Here is a 15,623-nt window from a genome sequence, read left to right on the forward strand (position 1 = left end):
CAGCAGCTGAGTCACTGCAAAGGAGCCCGCTGCTCCAAGCACCGCTGAACAGGGCACCGCCGCTCCAAGCACCGCTGAACAGGGTACCGCCGTATCAAGCACCGCAGAACAGGGCACCGCCGCTCCAAGCACCGCTGAACAGGGCACCGCCGCTCCAAGCACCGCTGAACAGGGCACCGCCACCTCAAGCAACACTGGCCCATGAGCACCAAGGGCACTGACGGTAATGAGTCCGTCACGGGCAGAATGAAGCACTCTGGGCACTGTGCCCCCTCCAGAACCAGTGGAGAGATTCATCCACTACCTCTGTCCTTAGCAGGATGAAGCACTCTGGGCACAAGGCCCCCTCCAGAACCAGTGGAGACTGTTATCCACTTGAGAGACTGTGGCTGTGCACTCCCCAGGATGGAACAGTGGGCAACCCACCCACTGTAGAGACTTGAGAGACTGTGGCTTTGCACTCCCCAGGATGGAACAGTGGGCAACCCACCCACTGTATAGACTTGAGAGACTGTGGCTTTGCACTCCCCAGGATTGAACAGTAGGCAACCCACCCACTGTAGAGACTTGAGAGACTGTGGCTTTGCACTCCCCAGGATTGAACAGTGGGCAACCCACCCACTGTAGAGACTTGAGAGACTGTGGCTTTGCACTCCCCAGGACTGAACAGTGGGCATGTAGCCCTCTGGTGGATTTGGCGTCGTGCACTCAACCGGCTGAGGTGCCCTCCCTTTCCCTCCCCCTGAGGTGCCTGTTTTCTTGCTCTCTGATGCCCCTGCAGTGTTCCCTCCGTCATGGTCGGGGATCTTGTGTGGGCCTCGCCCATACCGTGTGGGCCCAGTGTTCCACGGACTTAATTGGAGCACTACCTGGACTACTATGCTTGGTGTATATTTTGTTAATGGTGTATATATATATTTTTGCATACTTGCTTTTAATATATTACAATGGTTACACTAATTTCCTTTTGTCTTTGCATTCTTCCGGGGAGGGTTGGGGGTGTGTCGATCATGTATTAATATGTATTAGTGTGTGTGTTGTAGTGGGTGAGGGTGGGGGTGGGGGTGTTGCGTGTGTGTGTGTCCCTGTTTTTTCCCTCCCCCCTCCCCTGTGTCGTAGGTGCAGTACTCACCGTGGTCTTTGCCGCCGGCGTTCGTGCTCCTGGTAGAGGAGCAGGAAGACTATTGCAGGGAGAATGGTGTCGTAGTTCCTCGTGGGGTGTGTAGAGGTGAGCGTTTTTCCTTCCGAATCCTGTTTCCACCGCGTTTTGATCCGCGGTGGATCTGTCCCGTAAAAGGTGGCGGATTGGTAGGTTTTGATACTGTGGGCGGTACTTTGTCCTCGGCCTGTCTCTTGGCGGTGACCGCCGCGCTGTTTGTCTGTACCGCCGTGGCGGTCGGAGTGTTAAAGTGGCTGTCTTTGTTGGAGGTTTCCGCCACGGTCGTAATTGCTAAATGTTTACCACCGGCCTGTTGGCGGTCTTACCGACGCTTTAACACCGACCGCCAGGGTTGTAATGACCACCCTAATCTCTAATCTTGGTTAGGGATCACACAGTCTCCCACCCCTGGTATTGTTGCACATGCAATGCTTTGGGCACTGAAGCAATAGGAATGTTTGGCAGGACATGCCTTTGGTAAGGACTTTCTGTCAGCCAAAGCCTTCAGAGTAGCCAGTGCATCATCATCTAGCATCAGTTAAGAATGAGTAATCACAGCAACAGAAGCTGTGGCGACTGCTGATTTGCCTGCTTCACTGGCCAAAGCGTTTCCTACAATGTTTACTCCAATACGTTAGTGACCCAATGTATGAACTACATTGGCCTTTGGTAGCTCAACCTGTTTTGTCACCAATAGTGTAGCTATTTAACGAAGGACTGGACAATGTAGTAGCAGTTACACACAGTCAATGTAAAAAGTTCTGGATCCATGTGTTCCAGTGCTAAAATTAGAGCTTTAAGCTCTGCAAGTTGTGCAGTACCATCCCTTAGGGTCTGATTGTAGGTATTTTGAGGAGGAAGGTACCATCCCTCATTACCACACTCACGGATGCACAAGCAACAGAGCACTGGTGTTTAGTACCTACAGCTTCTTGAGCTGAACCATCAGTGTAAATGATGATCCGGTATTGTTCAAAATGTTTGTGGGCATTGGGTTTCAAGTTCATATTCTTGGAATTCTTGTGTCTGTAGTTTTGGATCAAAAACATAATTGTTAGAAATGTGATCTTTGGTTGCCAGTCAGGTTACCCCCTGTCCAAGCAAGGACCCTCACTCTAGTCAGGGTAAGTCCCAAGCAATCCAAATTATCCTGTGCCCACCCTCTGGTAGCTTGGCACAGAGCAGTCAGGCTTAACTTAGAAGGCAATGTTAAAGTATTTTAGTAATAAATCATACAATAACACAGTATAACACCACAAAAATACACCACACAGTGATTAGAAAAATATATAATATTTATCTGGTAAGATCCAGATCAAAATGATTAAGATGCAATAAGTATATTTTGAGATATCACTGTAAAAATCATATAAAGTGTCTTTAGTCTCTTATAAGAAACAAACGTCTCTTCCAAGCACTAAGTACCTGGTTTGCGTGCAAAATCTCTGCAAGGAACCGCAGAGGAGGAGATGCGTGGAAAACAGGGAGGTGTGCATCAATTTCTTGGGCCGCACATGGCGATGCATTGTTTATTTTCCATGCAGGGAAGGCTTTGCATCGTGTTCCGGTGCTCCTCTTGAATCCTCCTCGGGTTGCGGGGTTTTCAGACGCCCCGGGGACGATGTGTTGAACTCCTGCGCTTGCAGGGAGAAGTCACAGGGGCTGCCGTACAGCAGGCGCTGCATCGATTCCTCTCAGGAAGTCAGGCTGCGTCGTTCAGCCTCAGCTTTGCATCGATCCAGTGGGCCGTGCGTCGAATTTCCAGTCGCGATGCTGGTGCTGCATCGATCTTCTCCTTGCAAAGTTGGGCTGCGTCGTTCCAGTTTGGCGTGGGGTGAATTTTTCAGTGCAATGCAGGCTGTGAGTCATTTTCTGAAGGGTGTGCATCGATTTCTGCCGCACAGCGAGTTCTTCTTGGAGGAATGAGGTCTTTTTGGTCCTGAGACTTCAGCGAACAGGAGGCAAGCTCTATCCAAGCCCTTGGAGAGCACTTCTCAGCACAGCCAGAGAGCAGCTAGGCAGCAGGGCAACAGCAAGGCAGCAGTCCTTCTTAGAAAGCAGTCAGGTGAGTCCTTTGGGAAGCCAGGCAGTTCTTGGCAGGTTACAGGTTCTTGTTCAGGGTTTCTTCTCCAGGAAGTGTCTGTGACAAGAGTGTTTTGTCAAGAAGTGTCTGAGTTGGTAGGGTCAGACACCCTGCTTAAATACCCAAATGTGCCTTTGAAGTGGGGGAGACTTCAAAGAGTGGCTCAGAAGTGCACAAGGTCCCCTTTCAGTTCCATCCTGTCTGCCTCGGTCCCAGTAGGGGGTGTGACAGTCCTTTGTGTGAGGGCAGGTTACCGTCCTTTGACATGTAAATGTCAAGCCCTCCACCCTCCCAGCCTAGGAAGACCCATTCAATATGCAGATGTATGCAAGTGTAACTGAGCATCCTGTGTTTGGGGTTGTCTGAGTGAATGCACAAGGGAGCTGTCAACTAAACCTAGCAAGACGTGGATTGGAAGGCACAAAAGGATTTAAGTGTGGAGAAATGCTCACTTTCTAAAAGTAGCATTTCTAAAATAGTAATATAAAATCCAACTTCACCATTAAGCAGGATTTTGTATTACCATTCTGGCCATACTAAAGATGACCTGGCTACTCCTTTCAGATCAGGATCCACCACTCAAACAGTATATGAGGGTAGCCCTAATGCTATCCTATGAAAGGAGCAGGCCTCAGATCAGTGTAAAAACAAATTTAGGAGTTTTACACTACCAGGACATATAGAACACACATGTTTATGTCCTGCCTTTAACCTACATATCATCATGCCCTATGGGAGTTTAAGGCTTGGCAAGTACTTTTAAATACCAAGTATAAGTGGCAGTGAAACTGCACACACAGGGCACTGCAGGGGCAGGCCTGAGACATGGTTAGGGGGCTACTTATGTGGGTAGCACAACCAGTGCTGCAGCCCACTAGTAGCATTTAATTTACATGCCCTGGGTACATGTAGTGCACTTGACTAGGGACTTACAAGTAAATTAAATAAGCCAATTGGGTATGAGCCAATGTCACCATGTTTTAAGGAGAGGGCATATGCACTTTAGCACTGTTTAGATGGGGTAAAGTGCGCAGAGTCCTAAAGCCAGCAAAAATGAGGTCAGAAAAAGAGAAGGAGGAAGGCAAAAAGTTTGGAGGTGACCCTGCAGAAAGGCAATTTCCAACAATAATCAGCATCATTGGCTGTCAGAGACGTTGCCCATTGGATCCAATGTGGATGTGATGCTTTTGGGTTTGGTATGCTAGCTTTGGTAACAGCTTCAAAGGCTGGTATTGGGGTAACGGCAATAATGCGTTTTCCCTGGACTGGAGGATCTCTCTTTTATGACAACCATCTAAACAGCAGTTAGAATTATTTCAGTGGGAGCAAAAAAGCTGTTGGGGGTTAGAGTATAAGTGTGATTTATATGCTATAGAAACAGTGTCACCTTCAATGAATGTTAAATAGGTGTACCTGATAGCACCAAAAATTACTCTGATGACCAAGTTTGTTTTGTTATCACATGCGAGTACGTGTTAAGCTTCAGGCATATCCGTTTGCAATTCTCTAAGAATGCACATATGTTCAAGTGTCTAATGTTTGCCATAAAAATCTGGACATATTAAGTTGTAAAGTGGTTTTATGCTTTGTGCATAATATGGAATATAAATTCTTCCAAAATTGAAAAAGCCCTGCAATAATTGTAGATGGTGTTATGGGCTTGTAACTGTGCATACTTTTCCACAAAGTGGGGTGCAATACTCTTTCCCTCACCTGATAACACATATCCCAAAAATAGGACACTGAGAAAGGTAATTTTTGTTTTCTTAAAATTTAATTTGTAGCCCAATTCAGGAAAAACCACAACAATGCAGTCCACCCATTTTAGGCGTGTTCTGAGGTCGTCATCTGTGAGGTAGATGTGATCCACATAGAACAACGCCTTGGGGACAATGTCATGTAATATTGATGTTACACTAGCATGAAAACAAGCCTAAACTGTTCTTATACCCCTGACAGAGTCGACAAAATTTCCTTTCAGATCCAGACGCACTGAAGACACTCAACTCCTGACTTTCAGGCACTGGATTTTGGCAGGAAAAAAACATTGGAAACATTCAAGTTTTTTTTTTTTTTTTTGTGCACTAAATTGATAATAAGAGTTGTTAATAAGAACTGTGGTGCGTGCTTTTTGTATTGCAAATGTGCATGCATGACTGATAAGGTGTCTGTAATCTAAGACTATTCTTTATGAATGAGTGGCTTAGATACAGGAAACAAAGGGTTACTGATTGGTGATACGCAGGGTTCAATTAATCCCTGGTACTCAAGTTGTGAGAGAATTTATTTCACAGTTTTTTTGGCCTCATGGTTAATGGGGTATTGTGGTTAGACCTGTGATGTTGACCTAATCGATATTACATGGGTGGGGGAATATTTATCCCACCCTATTTGGTTGTGGTACAGCGCGGGAGCCTGTGCCAATGCCCAATCTATGGCGTAAGCTTCTTCTAGTGTATCTGGAACAGTGAACGAGAACATAGGAAAATTACCTCTTCCCCTCGTTTGAGGTTATGGACAAATTCAGGTTGCTAATCTTTTTATGCCAGAATGATTTCTAAACTAAGTATTAATCTTACCCAAAATATATCTTTAATAGTGTTCTCTATGTCTCCCTCTATTTGTATTCTTAATTTATAAACCCTGTCAGGTGGGAGACGCTCTTGTCTGCAGTTTTGACTTCTGAAATGTATTAGTTGATGTCACATCCAGAAGCTCTTGAAGATTCTGGCAAACTATTGAGATCACTGCCATGCTGTCTAGCAGAGGCACTTTGCATGTCCTGTTCTTCAGTAAAGTTCTCAATATGTGTGACATTTTTCACCGAGATGGCTACAAACTTTTTCTTTTTTACTTGGGGTTTTTGTTGTGGGAGTTTCTTCCTTTTTTATTGAAACTTCGGATGAGCGCTGTGAATATTTTCTCTGTGTCATGTACTTGTTTTGGTGGTCTGTCCGCCCTCCTCTCTCACTGTATTTTTGGAGTGAGTCCTTAAAGGAACAAGATTGGTGTAAGTCAGTATATTGGTATCTATCAGGAGTTTTTAAAGTTTCCCTATTTCCACAACTAGAGCATTTCTAGGAAGTCTTTGCACACGGAGATTCTCTTCTTTCTTTTTTTGATTATCTTTATTTTGTTTTTGTTTATCCCACACCTTTTAGAACCCGCTTGTGCTTGTTTGGTAGAATTCTTATTGAATTTTCCTTGTAGTTGTGGTTTACCTGGTCTGGCTCCCAGACTCTCCCTACCTATACTAGTAGGTGATAATCTTTGGCAGCTCAAGTTCTTGTTCCTGTTAAAGAATGTCCCAGAGCCACTGGTGACTGCCAGTGCTACTGCTTCCCCTTTAATATTAGTAAATATTATGGAGTACACCATGGCAGAATTGCCTATTAATTGCATCCCCAAATCCAGAGCTGGGGTGCCCCGTATTCATCTTGAATCTGTTTTAACACTTCTGGAAGATTCACAAGTGTCGATGTACCATGTGCGGTAGTATACTGTGCAGCAAAACTTTACCTGAAGTAGCACAGTTGTCCACTGAGGGAATCATCCCAAAAGGCAAGCACATTGTGAAAATTCTATGTTTATCTTGTGGTCCTACATGGGGAAACACTGCTTTTAAAGTGCGTATTTTTTGTGCTAGCCGTAACATAATTTCTTCGCGTTTGGTTGATACCTTACCCATTATGGAATGCACAGTCGCAGGATTTATTCTTGCTGTAGCCAAGTGTGGTTGTGATGGGGCAGTCCTTGCTGAGGTGGTGTTGAAAGTCCACATTACGAATTGTATTAAGCAGCTGTATATATCTACTAAATTATTATATAAGCAGTCTACCTCCACTACTGTTGTGGTGCCCGTTTTGGGTGTGGTGTGTAGTTAGCCAGTTCTGGCCAAGTACGACCTTCATTACTTAGGGCACCTAGTCTAACATTTTGTGAAACATATGGTACGGGGCCAGAAAGCCAATTATAGTGTTCTTGAAAGAATAATGGTATTTCTAAATACACGTTTGGTCTGTATTGTGCAGGTGCTATTGTGAAGTGGCGAAATGTGTGTGTGTTCCCCTCTGCTTCTGGAAAAGTGACCCAAGAATAAAAAAAATCAGTTCTGTATGCTTCATGAGCCTCTGCTACAAATGTGACCTCCATGCTCCCGGTAGTGAGCCCATAATTTAATAAATGTTTAGGGAGAGGTTGTCTCATGTTTGCTGCAATTGCTACTCATTGAGGGTCCGCCATGTTTAAGAAATGGTCAGTACAGAGATAAAAACATCAATTTGGGGAAATCCTTTTTTAAGGTTCAAGCTTGAGTAATATACAGCCATAAATGCATACTACGTACCACTGAGGAGGATATTCCCTAATACCACAGGCATCTCTGATACTTAGGAGATTTGTAAAGTTAGTGCATAACCAATGTTGGTTGATCCATGTCGTAGGATTCCTGTCATTGGCACGAGACTGCTGGTTTTGGGCCACAGCACCACTGCATGTGGGGGACTGAGTGTTATCCTACACCATTTGGCAGCCATTGGCCTAACCTTTTCACCTAGCTAGCAGCACCTAACTAAAACCCAGAAATAAAGGTGATTTGTGGCAGCTTAATGCATGACACACTATGACTTCCCAGGGAAGTTGTGGTGGAACAGATCTTACCTCTTTCTCCTAGTTACGCTAGTCTCATACATGCAAAGAGAAACAGAAGCAGGATCTGGTTCAATATATTTATTGAAGCAACTATGCTCTATGTAAAGAGGCACTAATTGAGATTATTAGGAAAATGAAACACAACACTATTACCATTGTGAAGAGAAATGAAAAAAAGATGAGAGTGAAACTAAAATACCAACCTGCACTGCTAAAAATCTACAAGAGAGCAATATCAGTGTTAGCCCTAATCTGCACGTACTAGTCTCTGCAAGGAAGACCCATCACCATACATAGATAATAAGCAGGGGGTTTGCTTGTTGGTCTTCTGGCCGCCCTCCCAGGTGTTTGGAGCAATGAGGCCAAGATTAGCAGAGCTGCAATGACATTGAACAGCATACGATGGCTGTTTGGAATGTTCCCATCTAACCTGGTTTGTGGCAGTTTGTTGTTTTATAACAAAACGTGTTGTTGTTATGAGAACTGCCCTAATGTGATTATATATCTTTTCTGTGTAGGGTAGACATTGTACTCTCTGGGCCGGCAATACTCTGTAAATTATCCTGCTCAGCCTAGGGCTGATCACAAGATGAAATGTTGTGCAAAGGAACTGAATAACAAATTCTGTGTGGAAAGGCAGCATATTAAAATAATAAAACAGCACAGCTAAAATGGAGCTTTTGCTTAAATAAGAAACAGAAATAAACTAAATGAAGGCTGTAGAAGGGCACAGTCTAAAGGCCTAGAGCTAAAATAAATGTGCCCATGCAAAGCACTAAAATATCTCTACAACAAGGTCCTTTGACTTCGGGGCTGCCTTCTTCTAAATATTCCCAACTCCAGGAATGTTCTGAGGAGGGTACTTGGGATGCCACATTTATTCCCAGTGCCAGCCTTTGGGTGGGGGTCACTCCCTAACCACATACTGAGCCTTGATGTATGTTAGCCATGAGTAGGGCTCAGTATGTGAGAGCTGAAACACACCGGTCTGTGGCAGCGTGCCATAATATTAAAATCTGATGAAATAAAACACTGAAAAGTGAACACTGATGTTGGGTTTATGGTGTTTTTATTTCTGGAGCAGGAGGAGAGAAGTGCGATGGTTGTGTACCAGGTACATGTTCAACGTGCCTAAGCCACCCTGTGGAGGTTGTAATTCTCACATCAATGGACAGAATGTGATTAAAGTTGAAAGAAATTATGTATGTACAGTATATACAGATATAAGAATTTACCATAGAAAGACATAACTGATAAAAAATTGAAATCAATCCACCCAATAAAATAAAAGTATAAACAACTTTAGCCAATAAAATTATACAAACAATGACATCAACATTATGAAAGGCACGCTAAGCTAATAAATACTTTAAAAAACTACAAACGTTGCAAGACGAGGAAACACTTCCAGATACTCTCACCAGAACATTAATGAAGAAATATATACATCTCAATAACTAACTAACCAAGTAAATAAAAGTTATCTTTAAAGACTTCCTGAAAGAGAAACTGCCACTTAAAAAAGCGATAAACTGCCATAAAAACAGATACCACAAGCCAAAAAAAGGGCATAAAAGGTAAGTATACACAAATCATAAAAGAAATATAAATTCAAATAAATAGTGAGTAAAAATAAACTTAACAACATTTAAAATTAAACTGACATCTTTTTTTTTGTTCCACAGAAAATAAACCACCTGCTCCACATTTGAACACCCTTAACGGAATGGCTCCAAAACAGTGTGAAATTGATAAAGAGAACATATAAGTAGGTGGTTGCATAATTTTACATTAAAATAACAAACATATAAGCTCTAATATATTCTATTTATTTACTTTCACATAAAGGAAAGTCATTACTAAATCACAAAGGATACACCTACAGTCAAGAAAGTGCATGAACAGAAAATATAAATTGAAAATTTGGTGGCTTTAGATGGGGTCAGGGTGGGGGAGGGTCCGACATAGAGGTTTGGTTGGGGAGTCCTGCAGTGGTGACGGGAATGAACATTCTTGTCGTCAGTATCATAACCCCCAGGGATTCCAGGGTGGGGCTGCCACCATGGAATTCCTGATGGTAAGGATGCACAAAATACCGCTGGCAGTGGGAGGTGGACCACTGGGTAGAAGGTGGTTTACCTTCAGCCAGGTGGTCCTACCACCCAGAGGTACAGGTGGTGAACTGGCTGCAATACAGGCAGTTCACTACCATTGTCAACATTTGGCGGTCCTGCACTACCATGCTGTCGGCGGTCTGGCCGCCGGCGTGGTGGTGCAGAACCAACGGGGTCATAATGACCCCCATACTGCCTAAAGTCCCAGAACACATTACAGGCCAACTAACATCCATACCCACTTTAATACATTTAACTGCACAGGCTAAAAAAGCCACTAGTGACACTCCTTTTGTACCTAGCAGATACCAAGACATTCAAATATCTGAACATTTAACTATGACACATAAGGAAGAACCTTTCCTTTTATATGAAATATTAAATAATGAGAACCAAATCCTAATATTCTCTACAGCAAGTAACTTACTAAATTATAGTCAATGCCAAATGTGAATGATGCATGGGACCTTCAAAATGTGTCCCAAACCATTTACTCAGATGTACATCATACATGGTGAATGTCAAAATACGAATATCCTTTTTATATGTGCTATACTACCAAATAAACAAAGCAGCACTTACTACGACCTCTTAAAACACCTTCAACACAAAACAAATTACTACCTCAAAAAAATAATCATAGACTTTCAGCAAGCAATAACTCAAACCATTTTTAAAATGTACCCAACACAGCCATATAAGGCTGTTACTATCATTTCAGTCAAAGCATATGGAGAATCCTCCAACTATCTGCACTAAGTGTATAATATTTTTCAAAGAGCCAACTTGCATTTGAAATAACAAATGATGGTCCTAGCCTATGTCCCTGTCACAAAGGTAGCCAAACACTACAATGTACTAATAGAAAGCCCTTCTACCAAAAAATAAAGGTAAACTAAGCCCCCTAATGGATTATTTCAAATACACTTGGGTTGGCAGACTGCATCGCCCCAGACACAGATGCCAACCGAAATTCCAAATACCATGGTGGAATGTCTATGACGGCACCTTGGCACAGGAAGCCTAAACAAACAATGCAATGTAAGGATGACATAATGCATTCCAATCCATGCTGGGCAGAACCCACACTACACTTTTAAATGTATAGAAGAATTACAAAAAGAACGAAGCTACCAACAACCATGAATAGAGGAATCTGATAGCCCAATTGCCCCTAAACTTAGCAAACAAACCAAAGGAATATATGACAGGCTACAATTTAAAGTCAAGCTCTTCATAAATAGGAAAGGAGCACATTACATAGAAATGATATTCAAAACCATATTATAAAAAATATATTAACCTACAAAAGTCCTAAAAAATTATCACAAAATCTAAACAAACATAAAAAATAATTTTTTATAGATAATGCATGTAATATTTTATTACATCAGTCAACAACTTAAAATTCCAATGATAATGAAGACTGAGACAATAAACATATATAAATTATTTAAATAAAAATTGTAACCATCACCAACCAAGAAACTTAAAAAAACTAAGTATATCACATAAATTAATTACAACACATAAACCCCACAATTCCAAATATGATCACATATTCTTACAGAAAAAAATAAAATATCACATTTCCCACCCAAAAGACATTAAACAAATAAAACTTACTGGCCTGTAGCCCTTCAGCTGCAGATCTTCTTCTGCAGCACCCGAGTCAAAAATAGTAAGCCACCAAAAATCGGAAAATATTGTCCAAAAAGCCCAGAAAATGAAAAAATACAATGAATCCAATAGATATCGATCAAAGCAATCCAATGTATGTAGGAAGCACAAAACAATGAAAAAATGATTACAAAAACACTCCAGGAAACTTGAAAAAAAGGAAATCGTTATACATCAACGTTGACTTCCTTTAAAAGAAACAGAAATTCCCAGTGCCCAGAGGACACATTTGCAGACAAAATCCTTTAACACATTACAACCCATAAAACACATTACATTCCAAAAAATACATATAGATCACATTTAACCATCAAAATATAAGTAACATAACACAATTTAACAATAATGCATTGCTAAAATAGTTTACAAAAACCCCAAACTACAAACTTGTGAATAACACTACTATTAGTGCATCTAAAATATCATAAAGCCACAAACAGCAGTCCCCTTATCCTTAAACCCTTAGGCCCATATTTATACTTCCTTAGCGCCGCATTTGCGCCATTTTATGACGCAAAAGCGGCGCAAATTTACAAAATACAATTGTATTTTGTAAGTTTGCGCCACTTTTGCGTCAAAAATGCTGCGCAAATGCGGAGCTAAAAAAGTATAAATATGGGCCTTAAAGTTTCCTTATTACAGGTATTGCCTTTTCCAGAGAACACCAGCACCTTGCTGCCACCTGGTTCCAGGAAAGTAGACTCAAAGTAACACAAACATATTACCAAATAGAAGGTGGCTGTAAAAAAATATTGCTCAATGAAAAAAGAAGAATCTAGCTCCCCATAGAAATGAATGGGAAATAATGTACAAATGTTGAAAATTGTACCAAGTTTTTAAACATGTAAAGCATGTCAAAAACGTTCTTAGAATATTAAACAAATGTAAAGTATAAAATAAATAATTGTATAAAATATATACAATAAATTCTTGTATACTTGAAAAATATGCAAAGATAATGTTGAAAATATGTATATAAAACAATGTAAAATATGTTTAAAAAAGCTGTTATCAAATGGAAAATAAATGTGGACAATACACAATAGAAATTAAATATAATTTACTTTTTTAATAGTATGAAATAATGAAAAACATATTCATTTACCTTTATATGAAAGTATATTTTTAAGTTGAAATATATACTTTAAAAATGTATAACTATACAATAATTAAAATGTGAAAACCAATAAAATTAGAACAATATGTTACATGACTTTATTCCATAAAAAATAATTATTGATATCATTGCCTACAAATATACAACTATGTATTTTTTGCTATATTTCCAAACATCAACAATACTAATACAATAACACAAATGGCCTCATTATGAGTTTGGTAGTTAGTCTGAAAAGACCGCCAAGCCGGCGTTCTTCCAGACCACTGTATTATGAGTTATATAGCCAGGACCGTCGACCGCCAAGCAATAAAAGCAGAGTGCAGTAGCCTATTACAATCACACAGTTGATGTAGCAGTCCCCTCATGGGGGTCAGCCAATGGTGGTTGACCATAGCGGTTTGGGGTCAGCAAAGTAACAGACAAGTTCACATTGGATTAATGAAAAAACAACACAGCTGACACATATTTGCCGAGTGGACACAGCTGCAAAGGACACTATAAAATATATCCCTTCATAGACTACAATCCTTTGCACTTCCACATGGAGCCAAAGAACCATGACCAGCACATATTGATTATTACATAGATTAGGCACTCCTTTATAGAACACCTGCACACACTTTTGTCCATTCACACCCTATTGTCCTTCCCCTGTTAAGTCAGTCCCCGTCACCCTCTTTTTTTGTCCACCATGTCACATGTAAAAAATACCCGATCATGGTGGATGAAATCATAAAAGAGCTACAATTGTTTGGAGCACAAGTTCAGCATACTCCTCTCAGTAGGAAAATGGAAATGTGGGACATGATTGTTGACAGAGTGAATGCTGTAGACAACACCCTGTATACAAAGGAGGACATTAGGACATTAGGAAGAGGTGGAATGACCTGCGGGGCCAGCTGTCTTCACTGGTCTCCAGGTACCAGCTGCAGGCCAAGACGACTGGTGGTCGCCTTCACAGGGACACATTACAACTCTTTCCCTGGTAAAAGAAGATTTTGGCCATCCTGCATTCTGAGGGCTTGACAGGAATACTTGAGGGAGTGGCATCTGGTAAGTTGAAACACAAAAACTGTCACATAAATTCAATGTCATGCCTGCTCACAGTTCAGTTTTTGCCACTGTATTGTTCATGTACTTCACCAACATTTAGTACCCAGAGTCTCTGAGTTTTAACACTGTCAATCTGTATTGTTTGAGCCAACAGCAAAGCTACCAATGCCCGTCACATGCCATATGTCCAAATGATGCCTGGAAATTTTAAAATGACAAAAACACATTCTAGGAGCCAGGGTATGTCCCAAAATGTAAATGTATGTTCAAACCTAAATGCAGCCTGCATACATATATGTAATACACAACAGTTGTCAAGTTTTAGGGAGTACAGAGAGTGGCCTGGCTGTAACTCACAGCAGGCACTGTTTCTGTAACTCCAACCACCAGCCCTGTGTTCACCTGTCCAAATACCCCTCTTTGTCAACTCCCAAATGAGGTTTACTCACCTGGGGGGGATAGCTTTTGTGTAATGTTTGTAGTATAACGTGTATTGACTGCAACTCCCAAGAGGCCTTGTGTCTGCAACTCCAAACATCAGCCCAGTCTGCACTTTTCCAAATACCCCTGTTTGTCAACTACCAAATTAAGTTCACTCACCTGGGGAGATAACATTTGTATACTGTGTGTAGTAGAGAGAGTGACCTGACTGCAATTCCCAGCAGGCCCTGTTTCTGTTACTCCAACCACCTGCCCAGTATTCACTTGTCCAAAGACCCCTGTTTGTCAACTCCAAAATGATGTTTACTCACCTAGGGGGATATCATTTGTCAAATATTGGGGAGTAGAGAATGTGGCCTGACTTCAACTCCTAGCATGTCCTGTTTCTGTTACTCCAACCACCAGCCCAGTGTTCACTTGCCCAAATATGCCTGCTTGGTAACTCTTAACTGAAGTGTACTCACCTGAAAGGATACCATTTGTATAGTGTGTAGGTAGAGAGAGTGACCTGACTGCAACTCCCAGGAGGCCTTGTGTCTGTAACTCCAAACCCCAGCCCAGGGTACACTTGTCTAAATACCCCTGTGTGGTAACTCTCAATTGAATTTTACTCACCTGGGAGGATACTATTCAAGCGTCTGAAGTAGAGGGAGTGTCCTGACTGCAACTCCCATAAGGCCCTGTTTCTGTTACTCCAAACACCAGCCCAGTGTTCACTTGCTCAAATACACCTATTTGTATTTTCTCTAATGATCTTCACTCACCTGGGAGTATACCATTTGTCAAATGTTGGGAAGTAGAGGGAGTGACCTGACTGCAAAGCCTAATGGGTCCTATTTGTCTAACTACAGCTTCAAGCCCAGTGTTCACTTGCCCAATTACCCCTGTTTGGCAAATCTCAATTGAAGTGTACTCACCTGGGAGGATACCATTTGTATAGTGTGTATAGTGGAGAGAGTGACCTGACTTCAACTCCCAGCAGGACCTGTTTCTGTTACTCCAACCACCAGTCCGTGTTCATTTGTCCATTCACATATACAACAAAGTCCTGGGTCTGCCTACATCCCACTCCCCTAGGCCTCCAAATGGTCAAAGCCATATCTTGCCTCTCCACTGTGTTGGCTACACTGATGGTAAAATGTCATTTTCAGGCCATCCTCCAAAGTGCAACTGATCTGCACATCTCATCAGTTTAGTGAGCCAAATTGGGTCAGCATGCTTCACAATTGTCATGTCAACTCACCCAATACAACAATTACTTGGTGCAATAGGATTAACTACAATTTAACTGTGTCCAAGGTCTGTGCTTACTGTAACACTAAA

This window comes from Pleurodeles waltl, chromosome 2_1 (genome assembly GCF_031143425.1).
Source record: "Pleurodeles waltl isolate 20211129_DDA chromosome 2_1, aPleWal1.hap1.20221129, whole genome shotgun sequence".
In the NCBI taxonomy this organism is placed as follows: Eukaryota; Metazoa; Chordata; class Amphibia; order Caudata; family Salamandridae; genus Pleurodeles; species Pleurodeles waltl.